Source organism: Struthio camelus, chromosome W, assembly GCF_040807025.1.
Source record: "Struthio camelus isolate bStrCam1 chromosome W, bStrCam1.hap1, whole genome shotgun sequence".
NCBI classification, from domain to species: Eukaryota; Metazoa; Chordata; class Aves; order Struthioniformes; family Struthionidae; genus Struthio; species Struthio camelus.
Window position 1 is genome coordinate 7,976,148 of NC_090981.1, and position 24,917 is coordinate 8,001,064.

Genomic DNA, 24,917 nt, shown 5'->3' on the forward strand with positions numbered 1-24,917 from the left:
ACAGCCGGGCGTCGCAGGGGGAGCTCACCCACCCCTTCCAGTGCTGCCTGTATTTACTAACCAACCCCAGAGCCCGAGTGATTCAGCATTGTGGGGAAGCAAAATGCCCAGGTTGAGGGAAGACGCGGAAAGGTGCGCTCAGCTATTTTCTAATATATGCACCGGGCAGTAATATCACCAATTATTTACGGAGGCATGGAGTGAACCCGAGTCCCTGCTCAGAAGAATGGGCTCGTGGCAATTAGCACAATTGGGAAGCTGTTGAAGAATACCTGAAAGTGGCTAGGAGCCACACAGCAGATAGAAAAGGGAAAGGCATTATCTGCAAGGTGCCAGGTACCTGTTTAGAAGCTGCATATCAAGAAAGGGAGAATAGGAATAGAAAGGAGCAGGACCTAAAGAAAGAAATGGAAGGTAGAAAGGCAACTGAGTTGTTACTGTCTTTGAAAACTGAACAGCTGCAGAATACAATGACAGACTAGGTGATAACGACCCCGCAGGCAACTCCCTGCATGGGCAGAATTAACGCACGGCATCGTTGACCACAGCCGTGAAATGGGCTGGGACGACCCAACAGCTGAAAAACCGAACCTGAAGCCCCGGGGAAGAGATCGTAGGGTGAGATCGGTGATACAGGCACCCCCCCACAGGGAACAGAAACTTAGTCAAAGGGAAATAAGCCTCAAGCCCCGCGAACAGAATCTCGAGAACGGAGAGATGGATTGTGGAGGAAAGCCTTAGCCCTAGGCATTCCCCGAGCCGCGATCCGAGGTCGGCCTACTGGCGTTATCTCGAGTCTGACTGAAGCATCCCAGAAACGAGATAACGGCGAAAGGAGGGAGCGTACTTTGACTCCTCCAGTGCCAGCTCTCAGAGAGAGACAACCCCTTCCTCCCCCTTAGGGAGGAATTGCAGAGCATGAAGGAAACAAAAACAAAACAAAACCAAACGAGCAATGCCCGGAAGGCAATCGGGTCTGCCTGTCCGGCAAGGGGAGGCTTATCAGTGGATAAGTGATAATGGCCCGTATACCTTGATCCCAGTTGGTCCTCACCGACAATGGGTGAAGTTTTAATAGATACGGGAGCACAAATTTCAATACTAACACAACAAGACGCCGAGAAGCTGGGTGTGCGACCCGGACGGCAGAGAGTTAAAATTACCGGTGTGAAGGGAGCGAGCGTTGCGTGCCAAACTGCCAAGGGTCAATTCATGGCTCCCGGGCGAGAGGCGCATGTCGACTACTCGCTTTGCAGCTAAAGAAAGATCACAATGAAAATATTTTAGGTTTCGATGTTTTAAACGGACGAACCTGGCGCCTGCCGGATGGCAGCGTGTGGTCCTTCGGCTCAAACGTCGACCCCAACCCCGGTAGGAATAGGGAGGCTCTAGTGCGTGTCCTTCGCAGAGCCCCGCGCTCCCTGATTCAAAAGTTACTAACGGACGGCAATAGCCGATCTCTGCTGCGGCATGGAATGGAACTTCTGAAGTCAGAGCTGATTTGGAGAAACGACAAATCATCTCCAGAACCCACTCCCCATATAACTCCGCTGTCTGGCCAGTTCGGAAACCAGACGGGAAGTGGCGTTTGGGAATTAGTTATCAGGGCTCCATTAACAGCTGCTGTACCAAATATTGCAAGCTTAACTGCTATATTGCAAGCAGCTGCACACCCATGGATGGCGGCGCTAGACGTGAAGGATATGATCTCTATGGTCCCCTTGCAGGAGGAGGATAAAGAGAAGTTCGTTTTCACTTGGAAGGGAATACAATATACCTTTAACAGACCCCCACAAGGAGGGGGACAAACATTCACCCACGATTGCTCATGCTGCACTTGCTGAACTTTTACAGACAGTCCCACTCCCTCCAGATGTGAAACTGCACCAATATATAGATGATATGCTGATCGGAGGAACTTCCCCGGAGGAAGTGGGGGGAAGCGGCAGCGGCAGTGTGGCAAGCACTACAGAAAGCAGAAATTGAGGTTCCACCTGAAAATTGTCAGGGACCAAGTAGGGGAGTAAAATTTTTAGGTACTTGGTGGAGAGCAGGCAGTGCAGTGACTCCTCCAGACACCTCAAGAAAAATCCAGGAGCTGCAAATGCCCCAATCAAGGAAGGAGTTACAACAGTTAATGGGAACTTTAGGATATCGGAGGAAGCACGTACCTGGATTTTCTATTAGTGCTCGCCCATGATATTCACTCTTACGGAAAGGCAAACCCTGGGAGTGGAAATTAGAACACAAAGAGGCGGTCAAAACTCGAACTGAAGAAATTAAAAACATATCAGTCATTGGGACCAGTACGCCCCCGTGACCCTACTATAGCCGAATGGGGTTTCGCCGAGCATGCTACTTGCCGTAACCTGTTCCAAACTGGCCCCGATCGACCAAAAAGACCTTTATTATTTAGCTCTACCACATTTAAGGAAACAGAACAATGATATTCTGAATGGGAAAAAGGACTTTTATCTTTAGCCCGAGCAGTTAAACAAGTTGAGAAATACACCAGGGACAACCTGTGCAAACTAGAGGACTATTTAATTTGCTAGAAGCAGTCCTAAAGGGGACTGCTCCCCTAGAAGGGGTTGCACAAAAACCCGCTATCAGACAACGGTATGCCTACCTAACAGGAGTGCAGAAAATATGCAATTAACTGAAGGACATGCTAAGTTTTCCAAACTCCAGATGCCCATAGGTACAGACCCCTTAGCATTACAACAACCTTTTAAACCTTCACCAATTCTGAATGCACTGCCCCTCACTGAGGATACAGCAACAGAAAATATTTGGTTCACTGGTGCCTCAGCCAAAAGGATATACGGTAAATGGCAATACAAGGCTGCTGCATTAGATATTACCACTGGCAAACAAGTAATAGAAGAAGGTGAAGGCAGTGCACAAGTAGGAGAATTAAGAGGAGTCGTTTTGGCAGCACAGAATGGAGCAAAAATCATATGGGTAGACTCTCATGCTGTGTGGGCCGGTGCCACGCAATGGCTCTGTCAGTGGGAAACCTTGAATTGGGAAACAAATAGATCTCCACTTTGGGGAAAACAAGATTGGCAACTATTACTAAATATAGCCCGAAAAACACCATTCAAGATGGGATGGGTGAAAGCTCTGTGCTTGTGTATATTGGAAAAGGATGTGTTTGTGTATGAGAACCCTCTGTGATTTTGTATTTGTAGATAACATAACTGTAGATGCTAGCAATCACTCAAATATTTGTGTTTGTAACTACTGAAATTATGGGATGCGACTTTAATTATTCAGCTCCTGTTAGGTCTCATCAATTCTAACAATCTAATTATACACTAATTCGAGATTTATTGCCCACCCCCATCGGAATGAATCTCACATTGGTGAAAAACCTGCTACGACATGATGACCTGTGTCAACTGCTGAAGCGCATCTGAAACAACAGACAAAAAAAAAAACCCTAATCACCGTTCAGGGTCGCCAACGGCAACGGGAATTTTTAATCTTACGCTTCACCCTGTAGCAATATTATGCACTTTGACATTGTTATGTTTACTGCTTATAATCATCCTATACCTCCGTGTGTGGTGGTTATCGTGAAAAACACCAGCCCTGCTGTTATATACTGAATTAGTATGTTCTGATTAGTAAACTCTGAGGTCTATTTATACTGTGAAGGCAAGAGGCACCTGTACAGCCGCTTCGTGAGGTTGATGGTTTGACTATAGTCGGGAGGGAAGGTGGCAGGACCTTCGCCCTCCCCTTTCCCAAGTGATCAGCAATAACCTCAACACATACAAACGACTGATAGTAAATCACTAGCAAAAGGCCTGGGTGAGAAGTCCTTGCTTGAGAGCAAACGAGGAACTTCCTCCTAAAATTCAAAAAGTACGTGACTCCCAAACATGCACCGTGGCTAGATCACATCTAGTTTGACTAATGGCACAAATCATCGACGGAGTATAAACAGACCTCGCTCGGGACAGCCATTTGAACTCTCCTGAGGAACAGCGGGCCTGTACCCCGGGATCTCCCCTCGAGTTGGGACATCTCTTAAAATCGAAAGATCCCTCTCACTCCACAGATGAGGGTAAAAACTATTGCTTAGTCTGAGACAAACTTTAAAAAAGAAAAAGCGCTTCACATTCTCCTCTAGGTAGTAAATAACTATGTACATAGCTTAAAAGATACAAAAACTCGGCCTCAGTTTAATCACTTATGTGTATATCTAGCAGGTATGCTCCTAAAAAACAAAGGGAGGACTGTTAGAAAAGGGAGCTAATTCAGCTCTCGCCCAGCTTAGCACTAGTGCCTAAAGTAGACCAAGCCTGCAGGCCGCAGGACTGAATTGCAAATGAGCTCGAGAGACATTGCTGAGGATGCGACTGCAAACCCAGCTCGAACCAGCCCTCAAGGATACAGCACACAATGGCCAGAGGTAACCGTCAACCTCCGGATAAGATACAGCACACAATGGCCAGAGGTAACTAACGGTCAACCTTCGGATAAGAGAAGGCACTGTGAAACAGGAACATAGCAACCGTCCCGGGACGTAGACGTGAACCAATCAAAAGGAAAGAGACCACCGACTCAGTAAAGAAGATTGGAAGAGACCGTCACTGGCAGGCGGGGAAGTTTGACTGTAAGGAGTATAATTACCCCAGAATGTCTTTGTTCGGTGTCCCTCCCCGGAGGCACCCAGCTCGAGCTGTTACTTTGCTGTACTGTCATTTAAATAATTAAATTCACTGCTAGAGATACGTGAGACTCTGCTCCTAGGAAACCTATGGTTGAATTACTTCCATAACACTACTCTGGATTACAGTGATACAGTATAGCCTAAGGCTTTGTTTTCAAAGCGTAAGGAACTAACTACCATGTCAGAAAGACCATTAATTTTACACTGCTTATCTACATTAGTTTTTTTAAAAGCAAATCAACTAACCATCAGGTAAATAGAGTATAGTATTTCCTTTGTTGTTGCTGGCAAATTAAAAAGGAATTAACAATAGCTTCTGTGTTTAGAACTATGTTTTCTTAAGCTTCTCCATATAGAAATTAGTTAACTAGGATATGTACAAGTTTTACCAGATGTAAGAGTAGGGCAGGGGCACGGCCCAGACTCCCGGCAGGGACGGATACACAAACACAAGGCACACCAGGGTCGATACTGAGCGTTTATTACCTCTGCGTCTGGGCGGGGGTTCCCCAGCGATTTCCCGATCGAGGCACTAATGGAGCGGGAGAGTCCCTGGCACCACTGAGCGTCGGTCCAGGGCGAGGAACACCGGGGGGGCACTATGTGAGGTTTTTATGGACGGCACACATGCGCAGCAAGCACATTGAGCTCATCGCTGCTTCCGATTCAGAGCCCAGGTGCAGCGCCACACTGGCACGGGCTCGGCCGTGTGACTGTGGGTCAGCGTGCCCAGCGGATGCTCCTTTTCCCACGGGACGGTCTGGCTAGCTTCCATCGCCTAGCTCCTCGACCTTCCTCCGCGTTTTCCTATACACCAGAGTATGAAGTATTGCATTCTTCTTAACTACAGTTAGATTCAGTTACTTAGTCATTCCTTCAGCTTCACAATGAACCTGAGAACATACTTATGTCATTTAGGAGCAATGAAGTAAAATCATTTGCATTTTCTTTTACCTTTTTTTTTTTTTGTATTGCAAACTGAAAGTGTAAGAAAAAATATTTACAACTCATTTTTTATTTCATGTGCAGTGTACCCTAAAGCACTGCAGTTCACTGAAAAAAATGGCATGAGGTAACATGTACAAATAATTAATGTGATTTTTAAAAAAACCAATAGCAGCTTTAGTTTGATTTATTGATCCCAAATTGCTGAAAGCTTGGCAAATTCATCAGATAGATAGACTATTTTTTTCTTAGTACTGTGAAATCCTGTTTGGAGCAGAGAGCCACTTTGGTTGTACTGAGTTCTCCTCAGCCTCTGCTTTACTGACTTCTACAAGTTCAGTATCAAGTAGTAAGTCAAACCAGAGAGGCTCAGAAAGAGACACTCCAAAATGTCATAAAATATTCACCTTTTTATGACATTTAGTGTCTATTTTAAAATCCAATATCTGAAAGTCTTAAGGGGCTAGAAGCACATGCAAGACAAGAATTTTCTGATAGGTATTCTTTAGTTTTTGGCTTTTTAGTTCCTGACTTCTCATCCTTCACCACTATATTTTAATTTCACCTGCTGTTACATATTAAATGTAATAAATAAAACATTGTAAGTTATTTACATGTCATTGTCTCCTACTTCAATTAAGTGAGTGTACTTTGGAATTCACAAAACCACACAGCTTATTTGTATAACTGCATCAAACTTCAGAACCAAGCTATACGCTCTGCCATCATACTAAATAACAAGAATTTTCAATACTAGAGAGAAGGCACCTATTCCAACTATGGCAAATGGTCTTCACTGGAACTACAGCATCACAATAAATTTCCTATGATTCCTAGTTAACAAAAACTAACACCACACTCCTCCATGTTATTATTTTTAAAGAGATAAAAAGTAACAAAAAACATATTTTGTCTGGAACTAGGAGTGAAATCCTCATTCAACTCAAACCAAAGGGATTCACAGATCTTAATAGATCTATGAATTAACTAAAAACATTTTAAGCAGATATTGAAGAATACATAATGTGATCCTGTTAAGACTCAACCTTTTACCTGAGTTTTATCCAGTCAGTTGTCTAGTTGACTAGTAATATAAATTATATCTGCACAAATCAAATGAACTACACCAGCAGGAAATCTGAATGTAATTGTCTTCTTGTACCACCTTCAGGTTGCCTACAGGCTTCTGTGTTTGTACAATTTAGTTAGTTTTCTCCCTCTCTTCTTGCCCTCCTTGCAGTATCTGCACAGTGCATTGCTGCTCACATAGCACTGTGAACACATGTTCTCATGGTGGTTTAGCCTGAGCTTAAGTAAAAGAGAACTCCTGGCAAGACTTTCTGCAAATACACTGGCACAAAAATAGCTGTTAGATGATGTCATGCCAGCTCAGCTTGGAGCTTTTCATAAAATGCAAAGTTATGCATTATGAAAAAAGCTGTCAAATACAGAAAATATCTGTTTGGTAATAATCAAGTCAGATAAAACTGTGATAATCTGGCTACAAAAACAGTTAGATGTGTGATGTAGGCAGAGTGGTCAGTTGCTGTTGATGTCAAGAGAATCTCAATGACTGTTGTGAAAGAACAAGTTAAATTAAAATTTTAATTCTGGAAATGGGATTAGCAAGTCTGACAATGCTTCTAGGGTACAAGTGATCATGGATGTTTCAAGTTTGTTCACGCCAGCATTAGAAATTGATAACTTGTGAGATATTAGACATTTGGATCTCCCCAAAATTCTCATGTGAATGAAACATTTCCCACTGCCTCACAATTAATTGGCCAAGAAACTGAATAAGATACCAGGAAAATTCAATTCACTTTAGCACAATCCTACTGCTACTAAAGCATAATTCGTATTCAGTCAATGGATACCTTAAAGGAGTCATCACGGTCTACTAGTAATTTGTAGACAGAGCTGTTTGGGTGATAGCCTAGTAACTTGCAAGGTTCTGGTCTTTGTTAAGAAATTCTTAATTAGTAAGTGAAATACAGGCTGCTCCAATCTCAATTAAATGGTCAAAGACAGATGGCAGTAAAAAAATGCAAGGCATCCATCACTCATTACATCATTTGAAGTGCTCTGCAAAGGAAATAAAAGTTTCATATGCAGTGGGAGACTTAACGTGCTTCCTGATAATTTATTCCGAGGCTGGATTAATATAAAGTCATGCTACCCTTTTTAATTTTAGAAACTAGGATTGACTCAGTCATCTTCATTTTGGAGAAAGGCTTCTATTTGAGAAACTAGTGATATAGTTCACTTAACTGATGTACATTTAGTAAGTGTATTCCTTCAGTGGAAGAGCTTATTTACAAGAACGTTAAAGAACAAACGCATGTATTCCATTTCATTAAGAATGCAAGCACTATCAGTTCAGTTCTCATACCTAAACACAGTTTTTCTTCTTCAGCATGTCCAATGTCATGAACTTATTCATTTTGCAGTCAAGACAGCCTTTCCTTGCAAGAAAAAAAAACAAAGAGGAAATCTAATGTATATACTGAAAATAAGCAGATATTTTCCCTTAAAATCAAGTCTTCACATTTCAATGGAAGTATTTTGCTACAGTAATGTCCATGAAACAATGTTCTGCTAATTAAAGAAAAATAAAAGTATGCTTCTATATGTTTCTATGATAGCACAAAAACCAGCATATGAAATTTGAAAGGAAAGAATCAAATTTAAGTGAATGGATCAGTGTAATTAATAACGTGTCCATTTAAGACCTCTTTTATTATTTCAATCCACTATTTCTCATGCAGAAGCTTGAAACCAAAGATAAGTAAGCAAAGTACACTATTTCAAAATTCATAGGACAGCATATTTGAGAAAATATTATTATAAAACATGATTTTAAACTCCAATTATGTTAAAACATCGAAAAATCTATCATATAAGGTCAAATAATCATGAATGTATGAGAAACAGTGCTTTAATATATTTAGAATTAGCACTATTGCCTATTATGGCAATCTAGTATCTTTAACCTAAAGAATATATTTACTATGCAGTGCTCCATGTTGATAACTGTGATGTCTAATAAACTAGCAGCTGACCCATATAGCTACAATAGAACATTCAATATCATATAATCATCACTGGTGTCTGACCAGCATTTCACTTTTTTCCTGGATACTTCTTCCCTTCCCAGTGCTAGCCCTTCCCTTCATTAGGATCACAGACATCTGAGCTCTATTGAACATATTTTCCACTGGGAAATTGTGTGTGGGTAGAACACATAGACTTTGGACTTGCTTGGAATTTCTGGACATTTAGTTGTTTAGTCAGAGTGACAGCTCAGACCAACCTGCCAAAGTCCATAAATGTTTGCCATGCCCACTGTACAAGCACAGAGCAACTCTGCTATTTGTGCACTGCATAAATGGCCTGTGCAAGGGCAACACAGTGTGTTCTGTATCTACCTTGCCGTGCATGCAAAGATCACCAGTTAGGAGCATGAGCTGTAGATCTGAGACATCCCACACCCATCAGGTGTGTCTATGCTGCTGCCTCCCTCCACCCATTCTCTCAAAGCAGTCCATCCCACACTGAAGATACAGACCTAGCACAACACTTGCAAAAAAGACTAAAAAATAACCCATTGCTCAATTCATACCTTCTTATTGTTCATATTCTCTATTTAAACTGCAACCTTTTCTGTGAAGGGATTGTTACTCCATTCTTTTTACATGCACGAAATTCTGTTATTCCTCGCTGCTACTGTGTTGAAGCACTCTTTGCAGCATTAGCTGTAGACAGCAGTTTCTCTGGTTAGGGCATGATGTGATCCTGCAAAGATGAATTCTAAGAAAGGAAGCTGAAAATGAGCTAGATAGATAGGAAAGTTCTCATTGTCTTCCTCCAGAGACTGCACTCAAAAAATGACTTTTTAAGACACAGACATACAGCAAGAGCTCTTTTGGTTAGATTTCAAAATAAACATCTACAGAGAACCACAGTCTTTTGTCTGACACCAAAGCAGGGCATACATAATGGGCTGTATGCTCTTCTTAAGCCACAAGGTAGAACAGCTGTCACAGTTCCAATAAATGCTGCCTTTTATATTCAGAAATACTTAAATCAGAGCTGCTCTACGGTACCATTCTATTTGATCTTTAAAGAGCAATAATGCTGCTAAAGCAGAAAAACCATTATATAAATAAGCAGGCTTATTAATTCATGTATGTTATTTAGGCTGCAAGTAGTAAATACAATGTTAGGAATTACTAGAAAAGAAACACCAAACCAGACAGAAAAGCTACTGGGACAAAAAGGGTGACCAAGACTATCAAATAACTTCAATACAAGAAGCAACTAAAGCTAAGATTCTTGCACCTGGAAAAGGTATGAGTGAGAGGGAGGTAAGACAGAAGTGTATCAAGAAGTTGATGGGAGAGGAGAGCTGGAAAAGGCTGCTGTCTCCTCCAACAAAGACACCTTGAGGGAGCAACATGGGGTCAGCAAACAGACCGAGCGGAGGCACTTCTGCAAGCCGTGGCAGACACTGCTGGTACTCTGGACGATGGGGCTGTGGTGCCAAGACAGCCAAAGAAGCATCAAGAGAAAAAACCCCACCAGCTACCCAAAGAAACACTGCTCTGGCCCAGGAAGCCCCTTGCTGCAGCCAAACCACCAGGGCGAGGCCTGTGACGCCCACCCAGCCCTTGCACTCTTCCCTGGGCCATGAACGCGGCATCTGACCTGGTATGGCCCATCCAATGTCCTCACAGTCTCAGGATCAATATAATGGATGCGAGGGCTGCATGTTAATTCCCTCAGAAGAGGAACGTCACAGAAAAAAGCCTCCTTTTCCTGCCACCAGTTGGGCCTGCCGTGCTTCCTCACCCCATGGGCCAGCACTCCTGCCGTGGCACCCACCGTTTTAGGGTCAGTCCTGCCTGCTGAGGTACCCCCCGGCTTGGCAGGGACCCCTCTGGCCTGGCCCCACCATGGCCCCTGCCCCTCCGCTGTCCCGAGCCTGGGAGCCACCCGTGGGCCACGGGGAGAAGCTGCCCATCTGCCACACTGCTCCTCCTTGCAGGGCTCGGGGCAGCCCCTCCAACATGACCGCCTGGACTCCAGGCGTGCACCCCGCAGCACCCCTCTCCCGCCGCATCTCGCCTCAGCGCACTTGATGGTGGGAGGCCGCCTTCCATTTGGGGACACAGCCCCCAGCCCTACTGGGGTCTGCCCTTAGAAGCATAACTTCTCCCCCACATGCATCTCCCCCCAGGCCGAGGGTGCAGCGAGGGGTGCCGGCGCTGAGGCACCTTCCTGCCTCGCAGCTGCTGAGAGGAGGCGACGGGCCAGGAAGGGGTGGTGGAACAGGAAAGGGCCAGGCTGGAGGAGCAGGAGTTGCTGCAGGACTTCCCATGGTGCTGGTGGTGGTCATGGGAGTGAGCGGCTCAGGGAAGTAGGTACTGGGGGGGAGGCCCAGGCGACCAGGGGCCAGCGGGAGCAGGGCAGCCCTTGTGCCATCTCTGGAGAAACTTTCCTAAGGTGGAGCCCTTGGGAGCCCCGCTGAAAACCTGACTGCGCTGTGGGGCTGCTGAGGCCAGAACTGCCCAGGGGAAGCCGCAGCAGGCCTCCGGGCAGGGCGCAGGGTGAGTCATGAGGCAAAGCCGTCCCTGCCCCAGCTCCCAGACGGCTGTTTCGACATCGCCAAGGGTTATTAGAGGCTTCTCTGACTTCTCCCATATTAATCTGGGTGCCTTCCCTGTGACTAATGAGTGCTCAGTGGGCACAGCCCAGGTATGTGCTGTTGCTGTGTCCTGAGCCCTGTCCCTGCTTCTGGATAATGCTCATTGGCTGCCATCCTGCAATGCACTCCCAGAGCCACCTTGCTCCTACTGTTATCCTGACGTTACTCAGCTGGATTAAAACACAGAGAGTTTAAATCATGTTTGCCCTTGCACCTGCCTTATCAGTGCCCTATTTTTTTTCCCCTGGAAATAACACACATGGCTTGGTTTTATCAGGATTGCTGCCTGATGGGTGGCCATGCTCATCCTCTGCCATAGTGGCACAGTGATGTTCAATGGGATCACTGCAAGTAGGCCTCCATCCACCTGTTTTTTACACTGGCAATAATCTGTTGAATACAGAGTCACAAATCACATGCTTATGTGTCACCCTTTCAGTAATGTCAAGCCAGAATGTTACTGAGTACTTCCAACTTAATGTCTGGTTTGCAAGTTTACAGCTGACTGTTTCTTCAATCGCTTCAACTTTTCTTTCCTTCCCACAGACACTGATTAAGCCTTTAGGTTGGGTGCTGGGTTGTTTGGTTTTCTCTTTAGGTTAGGACACAATAAAATATGCGTGTTGAGGAATGAGCAGGAAAAATAAGAGGTGTTTTTTTGCTTTTCACATAATAGTCTTGTAATCATGTCCACATTTGTTCCACATGTGTAAAGATTTGTCTTCATAACAAGATGTACTGATGATTTTTATAAGTTTAAGTAATTTAGATATGCTGGGATTATTAGGAGGTATCACTGGTTATTTGGAAATATTGGGATTATTGATAGATCAAGACTTGCATTTTCTTCTTTGGCATCTCATTCTGGCTACTATTGGGAACAGGAAGAAGCAGGCCACAGGAATATTACCAGTTACCAGGTTGTATCCCAAGAAGGCAAGAGAACAACTCATCTCTCAGAGAGAAAAGAGATTATAAAGTGATATCTAACAGACTTTTTGTGCTCTCTTATAGAACCACAGTCGGGTCACATTTGGCAGCAAAGTTATGGTTGTGTTATATTCCAGATGTGGGGTGCTTATTACCACTTTTTTGATAAGATTTTTTTTCTCGCTGCTTCTGGCAGCCTATAGTTCACAAATAGCTAGTATTTATACATGGCGCAACAATTGCAATTTATCAGGTTAGCCTGTCTCCTCACTAAATTGGGCTTGGGTGGCTATCACCAATGCAGTATAGCCTAAATTGACTTAAAGAACAACCATTATGTATCAACTGTTAGAGAAGGGAATTGTAACTGACTTAGCTTCAGCTTAGCATAAGTCTGACTCTTGCTTAGCATAAGTGCCTAAAGTAGGTGAAGCCTGCAGGCCGCAGGACTGAACTGTAACCCGAAGAACATTGCTGACGATGCGACTGCAAAATCAGCTAGAACCAGCCCTCGAGGAGACAGAACAGAGTGACCCGAATGAGCAGAGATAACTATGGCTGACCTTCGGTAAGATAAGGTACTGTGGAGCAGGAACATAGCAACGTCTAGCAACCGTCCCGGGATGTAGACGTGAACCAATCAGAGGGAAAGAGACCACCGACTCAGTAAAGAAGATTGGAAGAGACCGTCACTGGCAGGCGGGGAAGTAAGACTGTAAAAAGTATAATTACTTAAGAATTCTTTTGTTTGGGGTCCCTCCCCGGAGGCACCCAGCTCGAGCTGTTGCTCTGTCGTACCGTCATTTAATTAAATAATTAATTTGGCTGTTATATGTGTGTGAGACTCTGCTCCTCGGAAACCTAGGGTCAAACTGTTTCCACAACATCAATTGTTGCTATTTCTTATTAAGCTTACTTTGTAGTTATGGTAAACATCATTATATAAATGGTGATTCATACTGTGGTTCAAGAGGCCTATAATTCTTTAGGTGTCTTGATAAACTCTGGGACTCTTATTAGCTAATCTGGTTTGGGTGAATGATCCTTAATTTCTTTTTTTATTCTTAGTCGGGATGGAAATTCTACGATGCAGATGATTATCATTCTCCAGAGAATAAAAAGAAGATGGTGGAAGGAATATCACTAAATGATGAGGTAACTTGTATAAAACCTGAAAGAATAGCCACCAACACATTTTTCTTCATAAGCTCTGACAAATCATGTTACAGTAGGTTGTGCTTTATGTAAGGTAGGCTGACTGTAAATGCAGGCTGAATTTGTAGGGCTGCAGCTGGGAAGAGAGGGAGGATTTATATATAACAAAGAATTATGCATAAAAACAGTAGAGTCTATTAAATTATACTTGGTAGTTCACAAGTAGTTAGATGCTAGTTCAGGATTTATCAGAAATCTCTCTGAGTCAATATACAGAACTGCAGCTTTAGATTATATGTTTTACTTTGAATTAAATATACTAAGACAGATGAACTTCTCTCTCTCATGGAAGTACATTTCACCACTTTCAATTGCTACAGTAATTACTCCATAATCTTCCATTTTATACATTCCTACTTAAAATGAACTTCCTTTCCTTTAGCCTGCTGTTCAACCCAAACAGATCACATCATTGATCAAGCTTACTTTTATAAATAATATTTAGGAAATTAAAGACTTAAGTAAATTAGAAAAATTACAAGGAGATACCTCTTGAACTTTTTCTGGGAAATCTCTAGAACCACAAGGCTGAACTAGAGTGCTCTTTGAAACGCTAGCTATGGAGTGAAAAAATTATTCTAGATTCTTATTAAAAATGTTCATATTTCATTAATGGTTGGGAGTTCATATAAGCCAGTATCTCTTTTAAAGCAGCGTTGCACAATTGAATGACTAAACCTTTCTTCATTGGCATATGATGCCAAACAGGAGGGCAGTATCTCTTCTGACATATTAGCAATGCAAAATTGTGAGGGCCTTCTTGAATGGCAGTGGGAAGTTGTTCTGTAATGACAGTAACAAAAAATTGTTGCATTTATTTGTTCACGTTGTCATTTGTTGCATTCATCCAGCAGTAACTGCATTGAAAGATGAAATGGGAGCAATGGTTTAATGCTCATAGGTATGAAAAAGATACTAAGAGCTTAAAGATTAAAATTAGATTATACTGAGAATCAGATCAATCACTTGCATTGTATTTCCAAACTCTACTGAGCAAAGGTGTTGCAAAAATGTGGCTATGATTGCATTTATTTGTGATTGCTACTGACATAAAAATGATATAATTAATTTATTGCAGATAAGTACATTTGGATCTGCCTTGACACCTTGGAGTAGTTCCTGAAAGCCTCAACTTTGATCTAAAGCATTACATGAGTATCCCAAGGTGCAAAGAAAAAGAAATAACAATTCAACCTGTGTAAGCATCTATCTTAGAATAGACTTAACATTTGAATTGTCTAATAGACGCAAGAGATAAAACTGTTCTTCAAAGAACATGCTATGCATAAATACATATTACTTCCATCAGATACTTCTAGGTTTTTGTAATATAAAGAGAACAGCTAACAGAGGCAGCGAACAGACACAACACTTTGCGCAGCAGTTTGCGCACAAGGGCACCGGAAGTCACCTTCATTTCTGATCCTAGTAGTGTACGCTTCCTCAGATATGGTCATGACATGCCACAGAGCACGTTCCCCAATAGCTGTTGGAGTTGCTGCATCAGCTGTGTCTGAAGCTTCAACCCAGACAGACCCTCTGACAGCAGATGCAGCTCTACAGGTGTCAGGCTGCAGGGAGTGCCTGGGGCCTCTCCTGGGCTGACAGTCAGCTCCCCTGCAGGTGGTGTGCTGTGGTTGATGAGTTGTGTCATCAGGTAAAGGAGTTATGGGAGGAAGTCAGTAGGCTGCGTAGCATCTGAGAAGATGAGCAGGAGATAGACAGGGTATTCTTGGAGACTGTGCAGCTCCAGGAGTCCCCGCCCCCCACTGCAGTGGAGTTGCTGGAGGGCTCTGTGCTGTGTGTAATGGTACATCATAACGCTGTCGAAGAGGGCTGGAAACTGGTGACCTCTTGTAGAAGGAGAAAGGCTCTTGCGCCTCCTTAAGACTTGCAATTGAGGAACAAGTTTAGTGCCCTCCAGGCTGAGGAGGAGCTGGGCATGGCTCCAAGGGAGGCAACTGGCCTGCCAGACCCTGTGCTGTGCAGGAACACCTGGAAGCAGCAGTGAGTGATTGTTGTGGGTGACTCCCTGCTGCAGGGGACAGAGGCACCTCTCTGCTGCCCTGACCTCTTGTCTTAGAGAGGATTGCTGCCTGCCAGGGGCTTGAATACGAGATGTCATGGAAAGACTGCTAAGGCTTGTCCATGCATTGGACTATTGCCCTCTGCTGCTCTTCCATGTGGGTGCTAACGACACCAAGGGCAAATTGGAAACCATCAAACAGGACTTCAGAGCTCTGGGAATGGTGGTCAAGGGTCTGGGAGCCCAGGTCATTTTCTCAGTCTTGCCAGTGAGGGGGAAGGACGGGAGGAGGAGTAGATGGATTTTCCAAGTTAACAACTGGCTGCGCCACTGGTGTTCGCAACTGGATTTTGGTTTCTATGACCGTGGGACCCTATCTGAAGATCGACAGCTGATGGAGAGAGATGGGATCCACCTCACTAAGCAGGGCACGTGTGTCTTTGCCAACAGGCTGGCCAGCCTGGTAAGGAGGGCTTTAAACTGGGAGAGATGGGGGAAGGGGAGTGGCATAGAGACAGGGTAGTCAGTAAAACACCACTCGAGTCAGGATGCCTCCAGCAGGTGCACGCAGCTGGTGAAGTGTGCATGGGACATGGCTATGGAGGATCCTCTTGCACCTCTCCTGAGAAGTCTGCATGCGCGATTGGCTCTCTGAAGTGCCTGTACACCAATGCACGCAGCATGGGGAATAAGCAGGAAGAACTAGAGATCTGTGTGCGGTCGCAGGGCCATGATCTCGTTGCAGTTACAGAGACATGGTGGGATAGCTCACCTGACTGGAATGCTGTCAGGGATGGCTATGTGCTTTTTAGGAAAGACAGGCCAGGAAGGCAAGGTGGTGGAGTTGCCCTTTATGTGAGGGAGCAACTGGAATGTATGGAGGTCTGCCTAGGGGTGGATGAGGAGCAAGTTGAGAGCCTATGGGTAAGGATTAAAGGGCAGGCTAACATGGGTGACATGGTTGTGGGGGTTTACTGCAGGCCACCTGATCAGGAAGAGGAAGTAGATGAGGCCTTCTACAGACAGCTGGAAGTAGCCTCATGATCACAGGCCCTGGTTCTCATGGGGGACTTGAACCACCCTGACATCTGCTGGGAAGAGAGCACAGCTAGGCACAAACAGTCCAGGAGGTTCCTGCAGAGCCTTGAGGATAACTTCTTGACCCAGGTGGTGGAGATGCCAACAAGGAGAGGTGTGCTGCTGGACCTTGTGCTAACAAACAAATAAGGTCTAGTTGGAGATGTGAAGGTTGGGGGCAGCCTTGGCTGCAGTGACCATGAGATTGTAGAGTTCAGGATCCTGGGAGGAGGCAGCAGGGCAATAAGTAGGATCGCAACCCTGGACTTCAGGAGAGCAGACTTTGGCCTCTTCAGGGACCTACTTGGAGGAATCTCATGGGGTAGGGCCCTAGAAGGAAGAGGGGTCCAGGAGAGCTGGTTAATATTCAAGCATCACTTCCTCCAGGCTCAAGAGCAGTGCATCCCTCTGAGTAAGAAGTCCAGCAAAGTGGGCAGGAGACCTGCATGGATGAGCAAGGAACTCCTGGCAAAACTCCAACAGAAGAAGGAAGTCTACAGAATGTGGAAAAGGGGACAGGCCCCTTGGGAGGAATACAGGGACGTTGTCAGAGTCTGCAGGGATGCGACAAGGAAGGCTAAGGCCCAGTTGGAATTAAATCTGGCAAGGGATGTCAAGGACAACAAGAGGGGCTTCTTCTATTCCATTAAAAACCTCTTATTGATAAAAAGCCTAGCACATCTTTTTAGCCTTAATGCAGTGGCAGCAGAGATACAAAACTGAACTTTCTCTGCATTATAATGCTACTCTTCATCTCTAGTCAGATGCTCTTAATGTTAGAAGTGATTGTTTTAAATCAATTTCATAAACAATTTTGAGCTAACTTGTTTTGTTTTTAGGACAGGATTCCATGGTTTTGTGCACTGCATGATATATTAAGGAGGTAAGAGAACCTCTATCTTTAATGAGTTCTAGCTAAAGACAAAACCAAGTATTTTCCCCATTGCATTCCAAAGCAGAAATGTATGTAGTAGTATAAAAATATTCTGCAGCTAGTAAAGCCATTCTGTTTTCACTAATCTGAGGTATCATCATAATTGCCAAGGGTGAGCTAACCCCTGAATAATAATGTTGGGAAAGCTGTTGGCAATGATAGTTTTGTTCTACTGTCTGTATTAGGAACTTAATATTTCAAAGATCCAGTTCAATAATAAATATGATATTAGCTACTTCCAGAGGGCAGAACCACAGAATACACTGGTAATGAATTTAGTATAACATATTTCTAAAATCTTACTAGTTTCAGTAAAATACAATCCAAAATGATTAGGCATTTGGGAAGCATAAAATTGAATCTCCCTTTAGAAATGTTTATTTATAGCTAGCTGACCAACTCATCATTCAACCTTGAAATTTATTAATTAATATGTACTTCCTAAATAGTCCTACATCAAGTGTTCAGAAACAAGCAAAGATAATTCAAAGGAAGTTTTATGAAACTTGAAAGTGAGAAGAGTAAAACGTAGCTTTAGGCTCAGATTCTTTATTTTTCATCCTGCTTTAATTTGGTATATTATACTTAACACCTAACAAGCCTCCTTTGTTAAGAGGAATAAGAAGCAAGTTCCAAAGAGTTCGAGCATGCTCAAAATACTGAATTTGTGTTCTGCATCCTTTGCCACATCTTTTTCTGTTATATACAATATCAGGTCTCCTCTTGATGTTTCAAGTGGGTAGGAGACAGAAGAACAGATTTTGCGAATTTCATGTGTGCCTTCAAAAAATGGCAGGAGGCTGCTGAACTGGTGGGCCTCAACCCTTGGGGGAATTTGATTCCTATTCAGAAGCATCTAGGATCTGAAACTCAGATAGAGAAGGGGGAAGGTTCAGACTGGCAAAATACCTACCAAATGCCATGGAACTGGACACCTGACACAACTAGTTAGAGCTATGACTCATCCCATTATTGCTCTCTAGTCACAACTGCATTTCTGTGATGCTTCATTTCACCTGTTTGTACCTTTATTGCAAACAGAAAGAGGAGGAGGGTCACAGCCAACAACTGCCCTTTCCTTTTAGCCTGTTCCAGGTACACTGTGTCACTTCTTGGATCCTGGGCTCTATTTAGGGATAGATGGAAGGGGAAGGAAACCCATCCATCCTACAGTGTCAGCCACTTGCCTAGTGCCTTGCTTACAAAAGTAATCTCAAAGGTTATTCTGCCAAAACCTCTTATCTAGCCCAGCTTCCCCTGTATCTCCTGTTCCTCAAAGTTCTCCTTGTCTGGCTTCACACAGACTGTTACTTGCACATGCGCATCAGGTGATTGTACCTTGTTGGAGTGTGGGTTAATTTACTGAGAAATTTATCTGGATTGTTATGTTGGAACATGATCCATTGCTTTCTGTGACATGCCTGCCCAAGGCAGCTCCAGAAACTTTTTGCAATATCAAGTATACTTTAACAGGGCCTAATGCCAAGGTATAATTACTTGTACTTGTAAGTAGCTGAGGCTGGCGTGGGCTCACCTAGATGATAACACTAGGTATTACAAGTTCTCATTTATTTCTTTGCGCAATATGTGGCATGATTGTTAAATATTTTTATACATAATTTTAAGTTGATTACAGAATGTATTTGCTTATGCAGACATTTCAGTCACTCTGATTTGTAAAGACAAAACTAATTCTAGATTTGCTTTTTTGGTGCAACAGACACCCCCACAACTTAATGCTTTTATGTCTTTATTTTAAGAAATCTTGTCAGTAAAAAAAATATACGCACAGGGTATTAATTAAACTTTATCCATTCCCTTGTATAACTTGAAGTGAGCATATCTGCAGTGCTCCCAGTAATTATGGTTACAGCAAACAATTAAAACTGAAACAATGAAAACATGTTGAAAATATACCTGAATATATATTCAAGAACAGAGCTCTGTATTGTTCAGCAGCCACTTACTCTCTAGACAGATGTGTATCATCATTTTTTTAGATGATGGATGGGAGTTTCTAAGGATATTCAGTAGCTGCTGTTCTCAGCAATTAAGGAAGTGCTCATGACACTTCCTTATACTATATTAGAATCTAATTAAAGTGAAAGAATGGTGGCTAATATAGAAATGCCCTAAGATAGAGATTTTAGCAGGAGACTGGCTAGCTTGATCTCACTTTCAAACCACATCCTTACCCACATTATCAAATTGATTTCAAAATCCTGTCAAAATAACAAAAAATGCCAGTACATCCAATGCTGTTCTCTGCAAGGAACCAGGGGTTATCTGCTATGGAGACAGTGCGGAATAGCTGCTGTTTTAATATACGACGTGTGGATGCATTTTTTTCTTCTTGATAGAGAAGAATCATCTAGACAAGATGTGGTTCTGGCCTGTTCTGCACTGAAGAAAATGTATAGATGTATATTTGTGGAGCATCTGCACTTGAAAGCAACCAGCCAGAGAAACCAGGAGAAAATACAGCACTGAAGATCCTCTTTGTTCATTTGGATGGGCCTATAGACCTCATTGCTTGTCGCCTGGAGAAGAAGAGAGGACATTTTATGCCACCTGAATTATTCAAGTCTCAATTTGATACTCTGGAGCCTCCTAGAGCACCAGAAAACTTTATTACTGTCAGTGTAGAAAAATCTCTTCCCAAAATAGTGCTGGAAATTGAGAAAGCAATTTTTTCAGGGTGAGGCTTTTTCAGAGTTGTTTCTAAATTATATATACAGACTCTCTCAAGCATGTTAGAGTTGTGAAACAACATTTTAATTATTTTCTTAAGTTAACCAGAACAAGTTACTTTTCCCAATACTTAAATGGATTGCAGTATGACAAGCTGGTTTATTACTGTCAACATTTTTATCATGGTTCTGTAAAGGGTGTATAACATGGAACTTTCAAAATCCATCAATGTTGTTTAAGACCTTCTCTAGATGAAGTTAAAAATCCCATTAGTATGGGTGAAAGTGGAACTATCTAAGCATAGCCTGCTTTTGAAAATCCCATCAAGAGTCACACAGTAATTGAAATTCTCATTTTTAATTCTTACTTTGTCAAACATGGAGGGGGAAGGCACATCTGCCATTGAGTGATGAAATAATTAACAGCTTTGTAAAAAGCTGTATATTTATTTTTCTACAAGTATAAAAGGCAGGAACTTGAATTATGAAGTTCTGTCAGATCGTGAACAAGTTGTAGCTTCCATGTTTGTGTCCTTGGCAACCTCACCTGGGTGTTGAGACTTCATGAGCTTGTGTTATATGAACAGCAGCCAGAAAAAGTGTGTGTGGGGGGGAAAGGTGGTGGTGGTGGTGAGGTGAGGTGATATACAAAATACAAGTCTATGGAAAGCTTTGGAAATAAAATGAAAGGGGCATCGTATTGGCTTTGAATTAGCATTTCTCATGTGCAAAGTGTACCCATTGATGAAAGCCAGCAGAAATGAGTCAGCCAGTGAGGTAAGATACTGAGCAAAGGATTGATGGATATTTCCTTTTTTAAAAAAAACTAACTTTCACTCTTTCAGAGTTGGACCTTCTCTTTCACTTCCCTCTTCTGGCACAGTTTACTCTTCCACCTCAGTCTATATACTTATGGATACATTTTGATACAGCTACTTTAAAACTTGAGATCAAACTGTTTCTGATATACTTGTTTCACTTTTTTCTCTGATCAGGAAATTCTGAATATAGTCAGTTACATAACTCAAAGAATTTAAGGTTTAAATCCTCTTTTTTATTGCTAAATTTTTTTAAGTTGTTTTTTTCTCTGTTGCACAAGAGTGCCTCTTTATTTACTGTAGGAAAGATTCCACAAGTTGGACTTAATAGAATCATCCCCATGTGCAGTTGCACATGGATTATTATTTTTAGTGTTCTCATGCAAATTTGTTATTTTTAAGAGGACTAGCTAATTCCTTTTCAAACAAAACTTGGGTTCTGAAGCATCTTTGGAGTAGTTTTTATCTAAATAGCTAGTTGAAAGATACTCATCTTGTTTCTCATTTTGTAGTAGTAGTAAGGGCTTTGTGGTTTACTAGATAGCAACCACTGTGCTTAGCCCAGTATTATATATGAACGTAATCTGACTGAAACCAAACATGTTGGATACACATTTGGGATTGTAAACGCACCCACCCAGAAGTGGTCTTTTCCTGTTTGTTTGACCTGGAGGGAAAATACCAGGCAGTTAGCAGTTTTACAGTGCGCAGCTGTGGACTACAGCAACACTAGGAGAAAACCCTCTCAATTCATTCTGAGTTGATTTCTGCATGCTCGTGGTTGTTCTGAGGGACAGCGAGGGTGCAAGTGGAAGACTGAGGCAAAGTTCAATACAAGAGAGAAGTGACTGACTAGTTCTTAACACCCTCAAACTTCAGAGACTGCAGCTATTCAGACCAAGTGACTGATTGGAGCTGTAAAAATATTTAGTCACTATGAAAATTAAAGAAATGGCACCCTCTTGTGGTACTGTCATTTTTAATGAAGTCTTCATATTTTCCCAATATGCTGTTTTACAAGAAAAGAGTGTTTCTAATATTAAATGCTCACTTTTTTCAGACAACAAACCTAAAGAACTCAGGATGTAACAGTGATGGGAAAGCAGCTGCATTCCATCACAGAACAGAGGATTAAGCAGAAGATTCAATTTCAGTCCCTCATAACTAAAAGAAATCGGGCAACATTTTCAAGTAGGAGGAGCTAAAAAGCTAGACTCTGTCTGCCTAGCAAAACCCTTTCTTTCAGATCTGTGTATTTATATATGCTCACAAATTGGCTGGCACTAACAGGAAATTGTGCTCAAAACTTAAAAATTGCTCCTCTCTTGTTCATAAAGGCACCTTGGTTTGGAAGGCTCTCTTTTCTAAACAAAATAGTACATTCTTACTTACAGACTCTTCATACTTTATTCCTTCAAATTCCAGTTCAAATGATGATGGGAGGAAAAGACAACAAATCAACCATTTAAATAATATGCCATTAACATTATGAATGACAGGTGCAGATTTTGCTATTGTAATTCAATACTTTAACCTGTTATATCCTCTCTGTGCTTAAAGGTCATAATATCCACTTACATACTTCCATTAGAAGACAACACCTCTGTGCTTTGATTTTATAACCTCCACAATAGCCAGAAGGTATCGGTACATTTTTGTTGCACCTAAAGCTAGTTTAATGTTGCTGAGTTAACGTTCATGAGAACCTTGCATCTCTAAGAAATGGCAGCTGACAAATGACTGAACACAGTAAAATGTTAAAAATATACCTATTTTTTAATAGAACCCTGATCTGAAGATAAGGCCAAAAGTATCTTTCCTTTTTCCCCTCATAATTGCAGAACAAGAGAGTTTGCCTCCACCTCTTTCAATCTCGGAGTATCACAGATACAGCCAAAAAATAGCAAAACCTCCCTTCTCAACAAAAAAAAACAAGTAGCAGCCAGGAAACCATTACTCTCCATGGGAAGCATAGGAAAATCATCTGTGCAAGACAGCTTTCCCTCCAAACTCCTCCTGCTTGTGTAATTAGCAGGACCCAGCTATCCTAATTCACTATTTTGTAAGTTTTTGGCACAGCGTCACAGCTCCAAACCTTACAACGCTTGCAATGCCGCAGTGGCTTGCAGGAATGGTCAGCGTTTTTCCCACTACAGGAAAAAGCCTGCTCGGCTGCTGCAACCCTGCTCACATGCGAGGCTGCAGGAACACACAAATTGCTTGAAAGAATACGTGAACTTGCATTTCCCAGGGCCATCAGTGGATCCCACCAGCTCTACAATTTGAGAGAGTCCAGAGACTGCATATAGAAGATTATTATCAACTTAATCTCTGTTAAACAGTCTTACCCGCTAATCTGAAAGATCATTGTCTTTCAGCACTTTTCCTGCTTGTTTATCATGGAGGAGGAAAAAAAAAATTCCAAACGCTAGCTTCACACAAATAGCTCTGCTGAATTTAATGGGACTGTGCATATATACATTGGAAGGAAAAGATCCCAGAACACGATATACATAAGTTTCATTCACCTGCCCAAGCACATTCCTGCAACATTTGGTTTACTTACATGTTTCTTTTTAAAATGAACTTGCGTTGTATTAGGAACATCTTGTTGCAATTCAGATTAGTCAGGCAGGTTATTTATATTTATTTCAAGTTCTTCTGAGGCAAGTTTTCCATCCATATTTCAAAATACAGTTAACTAGTAAAGATCCCAAAAACTAAGGAGGAAACATCTGGAGTTAGAAATTGCTTTTCCTACCTTGCCATGAGCACAATACAAGTTAGTATCTACAGAAGATACATGCACCATACCCCTCAAGAATATGTGCTGAGCACAGTTTGTAACATGCTGTGTAAATGCTGTACCTACTACAAGAAATGTTTACAAAGGAGTAAACATTTCACAATGCTATACTGAGGAAATTAAAAATAAAATGGCATTTTCCAATAACATTAGCGATTCACAGATTAAACATGGGAAGGGTAGAGTCTAACTCGAGCTGCACAGAGTAGCTATATAGGCAAAGGAACAGACCCAACTGCCTGCCATCTCAGCTCTAAACTGAGGTGGCTATTTTACTATGCAGACACCCCATCAAGAAGAGAATTAGCTAGACTAGACTATTTACAAAACTAGCCATCTTGTTGGCAAATTCCCAATGGTACTTACTAGGGTTTGATGTGAATTTACAAGATTTTAAATCTTTTAAGTGGCAAAAGAAGTGAACTCTTCCATCACTTTCAACTTTTGACTTTTGGGTTTCTTGAGTGGGTGTGTGGGTGTTTTTCTTTTTGCAATAGTTACTATTACTTTCTTTAGCAGTAGTGTGATGACCTAAGGACCCAGACAAGGCGGTTTTGTAGATAGCCCTATGAGATCATTTAGTCCAGTGTAGGGGGAAAAGAGCGAAGCAGGGAAATAAGACAACAAGCTTCAGGCACACATGCCCTTCTTCTGGTATTTGAAGTCTGCTGCTTGCATTTTGGACAAGTCATCTAACTGCTCAGAGTTAACTATAAGATCACTTCTGAAGGAAAAGGTAGATGGGACTTCCAGCAGAGAATTTTAAAGGAAAGCAGAAGGGGCAGTGAGTATCTGCTCAGAGAGAGCGAGCAAACAACAGAAGGTTCTAATATGCCATTAAACCAACAAGTGTGACCTAGCTTTTATTACTAAAGAGGCAATAAAAGTTTATCCCTACCTACAGAAGTTATTCCACCTACTACCAGTTTTAACATTACAGTGATGAACTGGATGTTGTCTCAAAAGGATGTTTATGTAAGCTAGATTCGGGGTTTCAATAGCTTGGTACAGTTTGGTAAAAATCACTCCCTTTCCCCACTTCACCCTTGGGTCTTTCATTTGACAGTGGCCTTTTTAGAAATTAT

The 24,917-nt window shown here is 42.3% G+C and overlaps 1 protein-coding gene and 1 pseudogene across 4 annotated transcripts in view; one reads left to right on the top strand and one right to left on the bottom strand.

The window, feature by feature from the left end:
• The window catches only part of LOC104150098 (FERM domain-containing protein 3), a 172,808-nt gene extending 166,578 nt beyond the window's left edge, over positions 1-6,230 (bottom strand). For 2 of the 4 annotated variants that reach the window (XM_068926260.1, XM_068926262.1), the window contains exon 1: positions 1,164-4,983. The gene's annotated coding sequence lies outside the window, so the exon portion shown is untranslated. Of the gene's footprint in view, positions 1-1,163; positions 4,984-5,170 lie in introns of those variants that run through there. The other 2 variants (XM_068926259.1, XM_068926266.1) reach the window with 2 other exon arrangements.
• A 4,088-nt stretch (positions 6,231-10,318) lies between these two features.
• Positions 10,319-20,960, top strand: LOC104144873 (probable gluconokinase; annotated as a pseudogene).
• Positions 20,961-24,917: the final 3,957 nt, after the last annotated feature.